Below are 15,947 nucleotides of genomic sequence, written 5' to 3' on the forward strand. Positions count from 1 at the left end.
CTTCTCTCTTTCCAAAATGGTGAATGGGGCTGGAGTGGGGGAAGTGGAAACAGATCACTTTTCACTGAATGAGAAGTAGAAAAGGACCTGGTCAGGAAATCAGGAAACATGGGTTAAAACTCCTTGCCAGGGCTTCCCTGGTGGCGCAGTGGTTGAGGGTCCGCCTGCCGATGCAGGGAATGCGGGTTCGTGCCCCGGTCCGGGAGGATCCCACGTGCCGCGGAGCGGCTGGGCCCGTGAGCCATGGCCGCTGAGCCTGCGCGTCCGGAGCCTGTGCTCCGCAACGGGAGAGGCCACAACAGTGAGAGGCCCGCATACCTTGCCATTCTATTCACCAGCTATGTGGTCTCAGTAAAATCACTTCCCTGCTCTGGGTTTCTCTTTTATCACTTTAAAACTAAAGTTGAACTAGATATCTGTAAGAGAGTGGTTCCAGCTCTAGAATGCCATAGGCTCTTAGCATCAGATGGTTACAAACAGTTGAGAGCTGTGAATATCACTGCAGTTTCCACTTGGACCATCAGAATGGGATATGCATCTCAAAAGGCAAATGGTAACTGAGTTATCAATTTAACAAACCTTACTGAACACACTGAGCACGTACCATGGCTCCTGGAGGACCTACTTGAGGGGAGACAGACAATTAAACAAAATAGCTCTACAATACAGATAGTGTAGAAGAATGTTAAACACAGGGGCTGTGGAAACATGGAAAGTTTTCTAGGAGTTCAGAAAAGTTTTTCTAAAGGTGCCACCCTGAGTTGAACCTTGAAAAATAAGTAAGAGTTTGCCAAGTAAAGTCATGACAGGAGGGGAGAACACAAAGTCACAGAGATCTAAAAGGACGTGGAGTTTGGAGGAAAATTATCATGATTCAGGGTTACCATAGCCTGGAGGACATGGCACGTAATGATAGGAAATAATGTCAGGCAGTGAAGTAGGGGCCACATCACTTAGGGCTTTGGGTACGAGTGTAAGGAATTTAGAATTTATGTTGAAGCAGTTGGAGCCACTGAAGGGTTTGTAGTGAGAGAACGGCATGGTGCAGTTTGCATTTTGGGTCGCTCTCTCTCTGGCAGTACTGTGTAAGAAGGGTGGGGAAAGAAAGAGGCAGGTTGGAGGACTGAGACGGATCGTTTAGGAGCAGCTCTGCACTAAGGGCTGCACGTGCATTATCTCAATCACCACCATGTGAGATAACTGTACTCATTTTCCCATTTTACCAAAGGAGAGCAAAGAGAGCTTGGAGAGTTCATCATCCCCTCACCCAAGGTCACCTGGCTGGTAAATGGTGGAGCTAGAATTTGGCTACCCACACCATGCTTTGAATCACATCACATCTACCTTACTCCACCTTGGTCCCCTTCATCAGGTGCTTGTGGTTTCCTAACTCCTGATCCAAGGGAGAAAACAAAAGTCACCTGTTGTTAATTCCCTTAACCACCCTCATTCTGCCACCTACAAATTTATATTTGAATTGTCTTTTCCCTCTCGCTCCCATTCAAGGCTCAGCCCTCCATTGGTGCACTGGATCCCAACCTTCTCTCCATTAATCTGTCACTGGTAATTTCAAACTCTCCCTCTCTGCTGGCCCCTTCTCCTTAGTGTGTCTCTTCCCCTGTTCACCTCAGCTTTACAAAAGGAGAGATGTGCACTCTCTTCATCTATCCTCTTACCACCCTCGTAATCTTTACCCAATGCCATTTTACTTACAACACCAATGTGCCACTAAAGCTTCCTTTTCCAAAATAATCTATCATATCATAGTTGCCAAATCTAATATTAGTTTTCATTTCTTATTACTAGTAATCTCCAATTTCTATCATTAATACTTCTTTATTTGATGATAGCAACCATTAAATATCTACTGTTAGATATATTTATTATTTGTAATTATTGCACCAAACATATGAAATTGAAAGTATCACTAGTTCCTGCGTGAAGAAACTAATCTCATATAGGCAACTGCCCAAAGCCAAACAACCTGTTAGAGGCTAAGCTGATATTTGAAACCAAGATTATTAGAGCCAAAGCTTCCATTAGCTTTTGAAACGTCCACTTGTTTGTTGATTACCTAACCACCTTTCTTTGGCTTCCCCTCCACTCCCTTCTCATTCTTTTATTTTGCCAGAATGTCTGAGACATGTAAGACAATGTAATAGAGGAAAAATCATATGGGCTTTAGACCTACCTGAGTTCAGTTCCAGCTCTGCCTGCTTCAAATCCACAAACACACAAACTTTCATTCATATTACCATATTATCATACACATTCATTTATACAGTCACAACACACATAGTTACTCACACAAGTTTTGATGATTTACACACTAACACACATTTTCCCTATTCACACAAACGGCCCTTCCCCATGAACGCAAGCACACACACACACACACACACACACACACACTTTTAAACTTTCCTTCATGTAGATACCCACCGAAATTCGCACAGTCATTACCCAGTCAAACTCACTCTCACTTATCTAAGTCATAACTTTGCCTATCTCCATTCAGCATGCTAGCTTTCCTCCCATTAAATCAGTTTCCTCAGGGAGGTGGAGATTCCAAATGTTATTCAACTCTTACCTCTGCCTCCAGCCTGACAGTCCTATAACATAGGCCAGAACAAAGAACTCTCTCTGGGAATGCAATTCACAAGACAAACCCCCACCCTGCTTCACCAGTTCCACCCTGGAATTGCCCAAACATGAATCAGAGATGTAAAATATCAATGCTGGTTGACACTTTATACCAGCGGTCATCAAACTGCTGCCTGTGGGCCAAATCCTGCCACTGCCTTCTTTTATAAATAAAATCTTATTGGAACACAACCATGCCCAGTTACTTACGTATTGTCTGTGACTGCTTTCGTGGGACAGATTGAATAGTCGCAGCAGAGACTACATTCGAAACTTAAAATATTTGCTGTTGCCCTTTACAAAAAATTTTTGGCAATCCCTGCTTTAGAATAATCTTGTTGTATGATTTATTATTTACAAAAGCCACAGAAGGAAAGGCAATTTTCCCAAGGCCACAGAGGAAGTGAGTTAAGATTTCTTGCCTATCATGCCACTGTTTCCACCATGCCACAAAGCTTCTGCAGACACATTTTGGTCTGTCCTCTCTGACTCTGCTCTCAGGGGATGGAGAATTCCAAATACAGCCTCTATTGGGTGACCAAAGGATGAAGACAATTCATTATTGTTTCCCATCTCTCTCATCAATAAACTCAGTGTTTCCCACTTCCTTTATCCCCACCATTCCTGCCCATAGGCAGAAGGACCCAAAGAGGCACCAGCCCACCCTGGTCAGTACCAACCTACATCTCTCTTCACCCCAAACTGTCTATCACAGCCATCAGGAATCGCAGACTGGAGCCATGCCCCTGCCTAGGTGGCAGGGTATTCCGATAACCAGCAGACTGTGTTCAATGGCCAGGGGACCAAGCCGGAGGAGGAACTGCAGGGCAAATGATTTTTTCTCTGAGCATCTTTGGGGACCATGGGCTTACTCATGTGACTCTCTTCTCCCCTAGGATCTCCTCTACTGAGGATCTCCTTCGTGATGTAACTGTAAAGCCCTTAACCCTTCTTGTCTGAGTGCCAGAAGCCTCATGTGAAAAGAATGCCAGAGAGGTTATATGAGCTTAAGAGAGAAAAGGAGGTGGGAGAGAAGTTTTGGAGTGAGAGGTCAGGGCAAGGAATGGGAGTGTGGTTAAGTCCCCGGAGCTTGGTCAAGTCCCCGGAACTTATTCCAGTGCATCTTCATCAACCCTGACTTCCAGAAGGCATAGAAACGCTTCAGGAGCTGGAGTCTTATAGAGCAGCGGTCCCCAACATTTTTGGCACCAGGGGCCGGTTTCGTGGAAGACAATTTTTCCACAGAGAGTGGGGGCGGGGGGGTGAGGGCAGGTTTCAGGATGATTCAAGGGCATTACATTTATTGTGCACTTTATTTCTATTATTATTACATGGTAATATATAATTAAATAATGATACAACTCACCATGATGCAGAATCACAGGGAGCCCTGAGCTTGTTTTCACTTGCCACTCACTGATAGGGTTTTGATATGAGTCGGCAAGCAACTGGTTTATTATGGTCTCTGTGCAGTCAAACCTCTCTGCTAATGATAATCTATATTTGTGGCCGCTCCCCAGTGCCAGCATCACTGCCTCAGCTCCACCTCAGATCATCAAACATTAGATTCTCATAAGGAGCTTGCAACCCAGATCCCTCGCATGCGCAGTTCACAGTAAGGTTCCCGCTCCTATGAGAATCTAATGCCGCAGCTGATCTGACAGGAGGCGGAGCTCAGGCAGTAATGCGAGCAATGGGAAGCAGCTGTAAATACAGCTCGCTTGCCCGCCACTTATCTCCTGCTGTGCAGCCCGGTTCCTAACAGGCCACGGACTGGTACCTGTCCGTGGCCCGCGGGCTGGGGATCCCTGCTCTAGAGTCTCTCAAACATTCATGTATTCATTCACCACTCATTCAAGCCAATGTGTATTAAGTGCTAACTATGTTAATGGCACCATAATAAGATGAACAAAATCAAATCCACTTAAAATTTAATTATATTGTTTTGTATTGAGACTAATGCTTTGATTCTTTCATTGAAGGATTTTCTTTTTAATTATTTATTTATTTTCATCAAAGTAGAGTTGATGTACAATACTATATGTTACAAGTGTACAATATAGTAATTCACAATTTTTAAAGGTTATATTCCATTTACAGTTATTATAAAATATTGGTTATGTTCCTTGTGTTGTACAATATATCCCTGTAGCTTATTTTATATATAATAGTTTGTACCTCTTAATCCCCTCCCCCTGTATAGCTCCTCCTCCCTTTCCTCCCCCCACTGGTAACCACTAGTTTGTTCTCTATATCTGTGAGTCTGTTTCTTTTCTGTTATATCCACTAGTTTGTTGTATTTTTTAGATTCCTCATATAAGTGACATCATACAGTATTTGTCTTTCTCTGTCTGACTTATTTCACTTAGCATAATACACTCCAGGTCCATCCATGTTGTTGCAAATGGCAAATCTTCATTCTTTGTTATGGCTGAGTAGCATTCCATTGTGTGTGTGTGTGTGTGTGTGTGTGTATCTTCTTTATCCATTCATCTGTTGGACACTTCCATATCTTGTCAACTGTAAATAGTGCTGCTATGAACATTGGGGTGTATCTTTTTGAATTAGCATTTTTGGGGGGATATATACCCAACAGTGGAATTTCTGGGTCAAATGGTAGTTTTCTTTTGTTTTTGTTTTTTGGCTGCGTTGGGTCTTTGTTGCTGCATGGGGGCTTTCTCTAGTTGCGGCGAGCAGGGGCTACTCTTCATTGCGGTGCGTGGGCTTCTCATTGTTATGGAGCATGGGCTCTAGGCGCACGGGCTTCAGTAGTTGTGGCACACGGGCTCTAGAGCTCAGGCTCCGTAGTTGTGGCGTGCGGGCTTAGTTGCTCCACGACATGTGGGGTCTTCCCGGACTAGGGCTCAAACCCATGTCCCCTGCATTGGTAGGCGGATTCTTAACCACTGCACCATCAGGGAAGTCGGTAGTTTTATTTTTAGTATTTTGAAGACCCTCCATACTGTTTTCCACAGTGACTGCCCCCAATTACATTCCCACCAACAGTGTACCACGGTTCCCTTTTTCAGGGGATTTTCACTGGAACATTTTCATTGATAACCCTCCAAGTTTTTTCTCTGCTCTATTTATGGATTTTTACATTGTGATGATGGATCATATTGTACACGTGCCATGCCCTTTAATTTCATAATATAGAAATTTTCATTGGTAACAAATGTTCTGTCAACATTTTTGTTCTGCTCCTTTATTACAGCTGCATTTGTCTTCAGTATGACACAATGCCACACACATAGTACAGGCATACCTCAGAGATATTGCTGGTTCAGATCCAGACCACCACAATAACGTGAATATCGCAATAAAGCAATGACACAAATTTTTTATTTCCCCGTGTATCCAAAATATATTTACACTATACTATGTGTAATAGCATTGTCTTTAAAAACCAATGTACATACCTTAATTTAAAAATACTTTATTGCTAAAAAATGTTACCCATCATCTGAGGCTTCAGCGAGTCCTAATCTTTTTGTTAGTGAAGGATCTTGCTTCTGTGTTGATGGTTGCTGACTAGTCAGGATGGTGGTGGCTGAAAGTTAGGTATCTGTGGCAATTTCTTAAAATAAAACAACAATGAAGTTTACCACATTGATTGACTCTTCCTTTCACAAACGATTTCTCTGTAACATGCAGTGCTGTTTGACAGCATTTTACCCACAGTAGAACTTCCTTCAAAATTGAAGTCAGTCATCTCAAACCCTGCTGCTGCTTTATCAACTAAGCTTCTGTAATATTCTAAATCCTTTGTTGTCATTTCAACGGTTTCACAGTATCTTCACCAGGAGTAGTTTCCATCTTAAGAAACCACTTTCTTTGCTCATCCGTAAGAAGCAACTCTTAATCCACTAAAGTTTTATCATGAGATTGCAGCAATTTAGTCACATCTTCAGGCTCATCTTCTAATTCCAGTTCTCTTGCTATTTCTGCCACTTCTGCAGTTACTTCCTCCACTGAAGTCTTGAACCTTTCAAAGTTATCCATGAGTGTTGGACTTAGCTTCTTCCAAACTCCTGTTAATGTTGATATTTTGACCTCTTACCATAAATCATGAATGTTCTTAATAGTATCTGGAATGGTGAATCTTTTCCAGAAGGATTTCAATTTACTTTGTCCATGTCCACCAGGGGAATCACTATCAATGGCAGCTACAGCCATATGAAATGTGTTTCTTAAATAACAAGACTTAAATATTACTCCTTGATCCATGGACTGTAGAAGGAATATTGTGTTAGCAGTCATGAAAGCAATATTAATTTCATTGTACATCTTTCATCAGAGCTCTTGGGTGACAAGGTCATTGTCAATGAGCAGTAACAGTTTGAAAGGAGTCTCTTTTTCTGAGCAGTAGGTCTCAACAGTGGCTTAAACTATTCTGTAAACCATGTTGTAAATAGATGTGCTGTCATCCAGGCTTTGTCCTTCCATTTTAGAGCACAGGCAGAGTAGATTTAGCATAATTCTTAAGAGCCCTGGGATTTTGGAATGGTAAGTGAGCATTGGCTTCAACTTAAATTTACCAGCTGCATTATTCCCTGATGAGAAAGTCAGCCTGTTCTTTGAAGTTTGAAGCCAGGCATTGACCTCCTCTCTAGCTCTGAAAGTGCTCAATGGCATCTCCTTCCAATACAAGGCTGTTTCATCTACATTGAAACTCTGCTGTTTAGTGTAGCCACCTTCATTAACTATCTTAGCTATATCTTCCGGATAACTTGCTGCAGCTTCTACATTAGTACTTGCTGCTTCATCTTGCACTTTTATGTTGTATGATGGCTTCTTTTCTTAAACCTCATGAACCAACCTCTGCTACATTCAAACTCTTCTTCTGCAACTTCCTCAGTTCTCTCAGTCTTCATAGAATTTAAGAGAGTTTGGGGCTTGCTCTGGATTAGACTTTAGCTTAAGGGAATGTTGTGGCTTCTTGGATCTTCTATCCAGACCACTAAATTTCTCCATATCAGTAATAAGGCTGTTTGACTTTCTCATCATTCACTGGAGTGGCACTTTTTTTTTTTTTTTTGCGGTACGCGGGCCTCTCACTGTTGTGGCTTCTCCCGTTGTGGAGCACAGGCTCCGAACGTGCAAGCTCAGCGGCCATGGCTCACGGGCCTAGCCACTCCGTGGTACGTGGGATCTTCCCAGATCGGGGCACGAACCCGTGTCCCCTGCATCGGCAGGCGGACCCTCAGCCACTGCACCACCAGGGAAGCCCTGGAGTGGCACTTTTAATTTCCTTCAGGAACTTCCTTTGCATTTCCAACTTGGCTAACTGTTTAGCACAAGAGTCCTAGCTTTCAGCCTATGTTGGCTTTCAACATGTCTTCCCCATTAAGTTTAATCATTTTTAGCTTTTGATTTAAAGTGAGAAATGTGTGACTCTTCCCTCACTTGAACACAAGAAGGCTATTGTAGGGTTATTAATTGACCTAATTTCAATATTGTTGCATCTCAGGCAATAGAGAGGCTTAAGGAGAGGGAGAGAGATGAGCAGTCAAAACTCACACATTTATCATCAAGTTTTCTCTGTCTTACATACAAACAGTTCTTGCCACCCCAAAACAATTACAACAGTAAGATCAAAGATCACTGATCACAGTTCACTATAATAAATATAATAATAATGAAAAGGTTTGAAATACTGAGAGAAATATCAAAATGTGACAAAGAGGCACAAAGTGAACAAATGCCGCTGGAAAAATTGTGCTGATAGACTTGCTCGATGCAGGGTTGCCACAGACCTTCTATTTCTAAAAAAAATGCAATATCTGCAAAGTGCAATAAAGCAAAGCACAGTAAAATGATGTATGCCTGTACTCTGTAAGTACTTCTTGAAAAAATATGTAACTAAATATTCCACCTTGGTGATGTACTACAATATGTTTAACCTATCCACTAATATTGAATATTTATATAGCTTCCATTTTCCTCTGTTAAATGTATTCTATGATGACTGATGAAAGAAATCAAAGACGATACAAACAGATGGAAAGATATACCATGTTCTTGGATTGGAAGAATCAACATTGTGAAAATGACTCTACTACCCAAAGCAATCTATAGATTCAGTGCAATCCCTATCAAATTACCAATGGCATTTTTCACAGAACTAGAACAAAAAAATTTACAAATTGTATGGAAACACGGAAGACCCAGAATAGCCAAAGCAATCTTGAGAAAGAAAAATGGAGCTGGAGGAATCAGGCTCCCTGACTTTGTACTATACTACAAAGCAACAGTAATCAAGACAGTATGGTACTGGAACAAAAACAGAAATATAGATCAATGGAACAGGATAGAAAGCCCAGAGATAAACCCACACACATATGGTCACCTTATGTTTGACAAAGGAGGCAAGAATATACAGTGGAGAAAAGCCTCTTCAATAAGTGGTGCTGGGAAAACTGGACAGCTACATGTAAAAGAATGAAATTAGAACACTTCCTAACACCATACACAAAAATAAACTCAAAATGGATTAAAGACATAAATGTAAGGCCAGGCACTATAAAACTCTTAAGGAAAACATAGGCAGAACACTCTGTGACATAAATCACAGCAAGATCCTTTTTCATCTACCTCCTAGAGGAATGGAAATAAAAACAAAAATAAACAAATGGGACCTAATGAAACTTAAAAGCTTTTGCACAGAAAAGGAAACCATAAACAAGAGGAAAAGACAACCCTCAGAATGGGTGAAAATATTTGCAAACAAAGCAACTGACAAAGGATTAATCTCCAAAATATACAAGCAGCTCATGCAGCTCAATATTAAAAATACAAACAACCCAATCCCAAAATGAGCAGAAGACCGAAATAGACATTTCTCCAAAGAAGACATACAGATTGCCAAACACATGAAAAGATGCTCAACATCACTAATCATTAGAGAAATGCAAATCAAAACCACAATGAGGTATCACCTCACACCGGTCAGAATGGCCATCATCAAAAAATCTACAAACAATAAATGCTGGAGAAGGTGTGGAAAAAAGGGAACCCTCCTGCACTGTTAGTGGGAATGTAAATTGATACAGTCACTATAGAGAACAGTATGGAGGTTTCTTAAAACCTAAAAACAGAACTACCATATGACCCAGCAATCCCACTACTGGGCATATACCCTGAGAAAACCATAATTCAAAAAGAGACATGTACCACAATGTTCACTGTAGCACTATTTACAATAGCCAGGACATGGAAGCAACCTAAACCAACAGATGAATGGATAAGAAGATGTGGCAAATATATATGATGGAATATTACTCAGCCATAAAAAGAAATGAAATTGAGTTATTTGTAATGAGGTGGATGGACCTAGAGTCTGTCATACAGAGTGAAGTAAGTCAGAAAGAGAAAAACAAATACCGTATGCTAACGCACATATATGGAATCTTAAAAAAACGGTACTGATTAACCTAGTGGCAGTGCAGGAATAAAGATGCAGATGTAGAGAACGGACTTGAGGACACGGTGGGGAAGGGTAAGTGGTATGAAGTGATAGAGTAGCACTGATATATATATACTAACAGATGTAAAATGTATGGCTAGTGGGAAGCTGCTGCATAGCACAGGGAGATCAGCTCGATGCTTTGTGATGACTTAGAGGAGTGGGATAGGGAGGGTGGGAGGGAGGCTCAAGAGGGAGGGAATATAGCAATACATATATACATATAGCTGATTCACTTTGTTGTACAGCAGAAACTAACACAACATTGTAAAGCAATTATACTCCAATAAAGACATTAAAAAATATATTCTGTGACAAAACATAGAAAACAAACTTATGTATACCAAAGGGGAAAGAGGGGGGATAAATTAGGAGTATATACACACCATTATATATAAAATAGGTAAGCAACAGGATTTACTGTGTAACACAGGAGAAAATATTCAATATCTTGTAAAAACTTATAATGAAAAATTATCTGAAAAAATTATATATATAACTGAATCACTTTGATGTACATCTGAAACTAATAGAATATTATAAACCAACTATACTTCACTAAAAAAATTCTGTGATGAGTGTATATATATATATATATATATATATATATACACATATATATATATATATATATATATTTTTTTTTTTTTTGCAGTACGTGGGCCTCTCACTGTTGTGGTCTCTCCCGTTGCGGAGCACAGGCTCCAGATGCGCAGGCTCAGCGGCCATGGCTCAGGGGCCCAGCCACTCCGCGGCATGTGAGATCTTCCCGGACCGGGGCACGAACCCGTGTCTCCCGCATCGGCAGGCGGACTCTCAACCACTGCGCCACCAGAGAAGCCCTGTGATGAGTATATTTATAGATAAACTTCTGTATGTTTTCCAGATTATTTTATTTAAATATTCAATATTCAAAAGAAGGAAATTATTATGGCAATGTTTCTATTTCTATGTAGTTTTTATTGATATAATTTTCTCATACTTTCATAATTATTTAGAGTTCTTTTTTTGTGACAAAGTTAAATTTTTTCACTGGCAACCTACTCTGTGCCAGGCACTTTGCAATACAAGAGTGAACAACACAGGTGTCTTTGTGGAATTTATGGTACAAAGACAAAAAGCAAAATCCTCCAGTTAAGTATTTTTGTTCATTAGTACTTTGCTGCCATATATTTAGAACTTGTGGGAGCTCTTGATATTTTAAAGTTATAAACTGATTTGGGGGCCATTTTTACTTCCAAATATTTCCCAGGTTTTGTTCCAAAATAATGCTCATTCACTTTCTTATAGACTAATTCTGCTTTGAGACTCATGCTATCTTCCTTCTACTCTTCAATGCTGTCTTAAGTTCTTTTCAATTCCCTCATAAACAAATGCATGCAAGTCATTACATTAGTATTAGAGGGACTTCGGTGTCCATGTGGAAAGCTAATTCTTCATCCTGTGCTCTTGATTCCATTTCCTCCTAATCTGAGTTGTCTTTCCCTTCACTCTACTGTAGTTATGCACTCCCATAACCACCTCCTTTCTCCTTTTCCAAATTCACTAATTCTAACATCCCACTGTCCAGCCATAAGTACTTAAGCCCAAATATGTCTTAACTATGCCTGTTTTTTAAGCATCACAAAAACTGCTAATCTATTAACACTACAATTTTCTTTCCAAACCACCAACCCACTCTCTGATTCTTAAGTTTAGATTCCATGCTCTTCATTATAATAAATCTCTTAAGTATTCTCAAATCCTTTAAATCTTTTTCTCCATTCTTTCTGGCCCATCCCAAAGTTATTATACACCAAATCAATAACTAGATTTGGGTAGTCACCCAGAGAACAGAATGGTGCCATTAAATGATTACCAACCTAGGCTACCAACAGAGCCCAGTTTACACATTTTGCTCAAGTCAGCTCATTCCCCCACTCCACCTAATTAATGCTTTGTGTGTACACCCTATTCAAACCTCCAACCTTGATTCAAGAACCCACCTCTCTACCTTTGGCAGAAAAGGTAGCCTACTAAATCAGAACTGATCAGTGAGAAACCCACACAAATTCAAGACTCTAAATCTTAAAACACAACTACATCTGCTCCTACCCTCTCTTCATTCCTTCTTGCTGAGGAACTGTCTCTCCTGTCAAGTAATAATCCCTCCATTTGTTCTCTGGACACCAATAAGAAAGGTTAGCCTGAGCATTCATAGTCATGAACCTGCAAAGCATTATTTGGGCTAAAACTTGCAGTGATTGTATAGTCTGGGGAGGAAAATGTTGATAAATTAAACAATAGCTGTCCTGGTAAGGAGGGTCCAATGAGATGTCAAATGAGCATATGAAAAAATACCCAATATCATCATACTTCATTAAGGAAATGCAAATTAAAACAACAATGAGTTACCACTACACACCTAGTAGAATGGCTAAAATCCAATACACTAACAATACCAAATGCTGGTAAGAATGTGGATCAATAGGACTCTTATTCATTGCTGGTAGAAATGCAAAATGGTAAAGACACTTTAGAAAACTGTTCTGCAGTTTCCTACAAAGCTAAACATACTCTTACCACATGATCCAGCAATCACACTTCTTAGTATTTACCCAAAGAAGCTGAAAATTTATGTCTACACAAAAACCTGCACACAGACATTTACAGAATCTTTATGCATAATTGCTAAATTTTGGAAGCAGCCAAAATGCCTTTGAACAGGTGAATGGATGAACAAACTCAGGTACATCCGAACAATGGAATATTATTCAGCAATATAAAGAAGTGAGATAAGACAAAAAGACATGGTGGAATTTTAAAAGCACTATACTCAGCAAAATAAGGTGCTCTGTAAAGGTTACATGCTGTATGATACCAACCTTATGACATTCTGGAAAAAGGTAAATCTATGGAGATAGTAAAAAAAAAAAATCCATGGCTTTCAGGAATTTTGAGGGAGCAGGAGAGGGATAAATAGGGGCAAACAGGGATTTTTAGGGCATTGAAAATATTCTGAATAGTACTATAATGGTGGATACATGTCATTATACATTTTTCAAAACCCATAAACTATACAACACAAAGAGTGTACCCTAATATAAGCTACAGTCTTTCATTAATGATAATGTATCAGTATTGGTTCATTAACTGTAACAAATGTGCCACACTAATGCAAGACGCTAATAATAGGGGAAACTCTCTGATCAAAGGAGGAGGAAGGGGGTAGGGTGTATATGGGAACTCTCTCTACTTTCTATAAACTTAAAACTACTCTTAAAAAATAATATCTATTAATTTTTTAATGCAATCCTTGAAATTAAAAACATTAAAACAATGGATTGGTTAAACAGCTTATTGGATAGAGCTAAGGAGATCATTAGAAACTTAATGCGTTTAATGTTGTCCCAGAGGTCTCTGAGACTGTCCTCAGTTCTTTTCATTCTTTTTTCTTTATTCTGCTCTGCAGTAATTATTGCCACTATTTTATCTTCCAGGTCACTTATCCGTTCTTCTGTCTCCGTTATTCTGCTATTGATCCCATCTAGAGAATTTTTAGTTTCATTTATTGTGTTGTTCATCACTGTTTGCTCTTTAGTTCTTCTAGGTCCTTTTTAAACGTTTCTTGTATTTTCTCCATTCTATTTCCAATATATTGGATCACCTTTACTATCATTATTCTGAATTCTTTTTCAGGTAGACTGCCTATTTCCTCTTCATTTGTTAGGTCTGGTGGGTTTTTATCTTGCTCCTTCATCTGCTGTTTCTCTGTCTTCTCATTATGCTTAACTTACTGTGTTTGGGGTCTCCTTTTCGCAGGCTGCAGGTTCATAGTTCCCGTTGTTTTTGGTGTCTGTCCCCAGTGGCTAAGGTTGGTTCAGTGGGTTGTGTAGGCTTCCTGGTGGAGGGGATTAGTGTCTGTGTTCTGGTGGAGGAGGCTGGATCTTGTCTTTCTGGTGGGCAAGTCCACGTCTCATGGTGTGTTTTGGGGTGTTTATGGCCTTATGATTTTAGGCAGCCTCTGTGCTCATGGATGGAGTTGTGTTCCTGTCTTGCTAGTTGTTTGGCGTAGTGTGTCCAGCACTGTAGCTTGCTGGTCCTTGAGTGGAGCTGGGTCTTGGCATTGAGATGGAGATCTCTGGGAGATTTCCGCCGTTTGATATTACGTGGAGCTGGGAGGTCTCTTGTGGACCCGTGTCCTGAACTTCCCTCTCCCATCTCAGAGGCACAGCCCTGATGCCTGGCTGGAGCACCTAGAGCCTGTCATCCACATGGCTCAGAATAAAAGGGAGAAAGAAAAGGAAGGAAGAAAGGAAGAAGAAGATAAAATAAAATAAAGTAAAATAAAATAATTAAAACTAAAAATAATTATTAGGAAAAAGAAATTTTTTTTACATCTTTATTGGAGTATAACTGCTTTACAATGATATGTTAGTTTCTGCTTTATAACAAAGTGAATCAGTTATACATATACATATGTTCCCATATCTCTTCCCTCTTGCTTCTCCCTCCATCCCACCCTCCCTATCCCACCTCTCTAGGTGGTCACAAACCACCGAGCTGATCTCCCTGTGCTATGCGGCTGCTTCCCACTAGCTATCTATTCTACGTTTGGTAGTGTATATATGTCCATGCCTCTCTCTCGCTTTGTCACAGCTTACGCTTCCCCCTCCCCATATCCTCAAGTCCATTCTCTAGTAGGTCTGTGTCTTTATTCATGTCTTATCCCTAGGTTCTTCATGACATTTTTTTCCTTAAATTGCATATATATGTGTCAGCATACGGTATTTGTCTTTCTCTTTCTGACTTACTTCACTCCGTATGACAGACTCTAGGTCCATCCACCTCATTACAAATAGCTCAATTTCATTTCTTTTTATGGCTGAGTAATATTCCATTGTATATATATGCCACATCTTCTTTATCCATTCATCTGTTGATGGACACTTAGCCTGTTTCCATCTCCAGGCTATTGTAAATAGAGTTGCAATAAACATTTTGGTACATGACTCTTTTTGAATTATGGTTTTCTCAGGGTATATGCCCAGTAGTGGGATTGCTGGGTCATATGGTAGTTCTATTTGTAGTTTTTTAAGGAATCTCCATACTGTTCTCCATAGTGGCTGAACCAATTCACATTCCCACCAGCAGTGCAAGAGTGTTCCCTTTTCTCCATACCCTCTCCAGCATTTATTGTTTCTAGATTTTTTGATGATGGCCATTCTGACCGGTGTGAGATGATATCTCATTGTAGTTTTGATTTGCATTTCTCTAATGATTAATGATGTTGAGCATTCTTTCATGTGTTTGTTGGCAATCTGTATATCTTCTTTGGAGAAATGTCTATTTAGGTCTGCCCATTTTTGGATTGGGTTGTTTGTTTCTTTGTTTAAAGAAAAGGACAGACAGAACCCTAGGACAAATGGTGAAAGCAAAGCTATACAGACAAAATCACACACAGAAGCATACACATACACACTCACAAAAAGAGAAAAAGGGGAAAAAATAATATATCTTTGCTCCCAAAGTCCACCTCCTCAATTTGGGATGATTCGTTGTCTATTCAGGTATTCCACAGATTCAGGGCACATCAAGTTGACGGTGGAGATTTAATCCGCTGCTCCTGAGGCTGCTGGCAGAAATTTCCCTTTCTCTTCTTTGTTCGCACAGCTCCTGGGGTTCAGTTTGGATTTGGCCCCGCCTGTGGGTGTAGGTCGCCTGAGGGCTTCTGTTCCCGCTTAGACAGGGCGGGGTTAAAGGAACAGCTGATTGGGGGCTCTGACTCACTCAGGCCGGGGTTGGGGGGGAGGGGGTACAGAGTGCGGGGCGAGCCTGCTGGCGGCAGAGGCTGGCGTGA

Source organism: Globicephala melas, chromosome 8 (assembly GCF_963455315.2).
Source record: "Globicephala melas chromosome 8, mGloMel1.2, whole genome shotgun sequence".
Taxonomy (NCBI): domain Eukaryota; kingdom Metazoa; phylum Chordata; class Mammalia; order Artiodactyla; family Delphinidae; genus Globicephala; species Globicephala melas.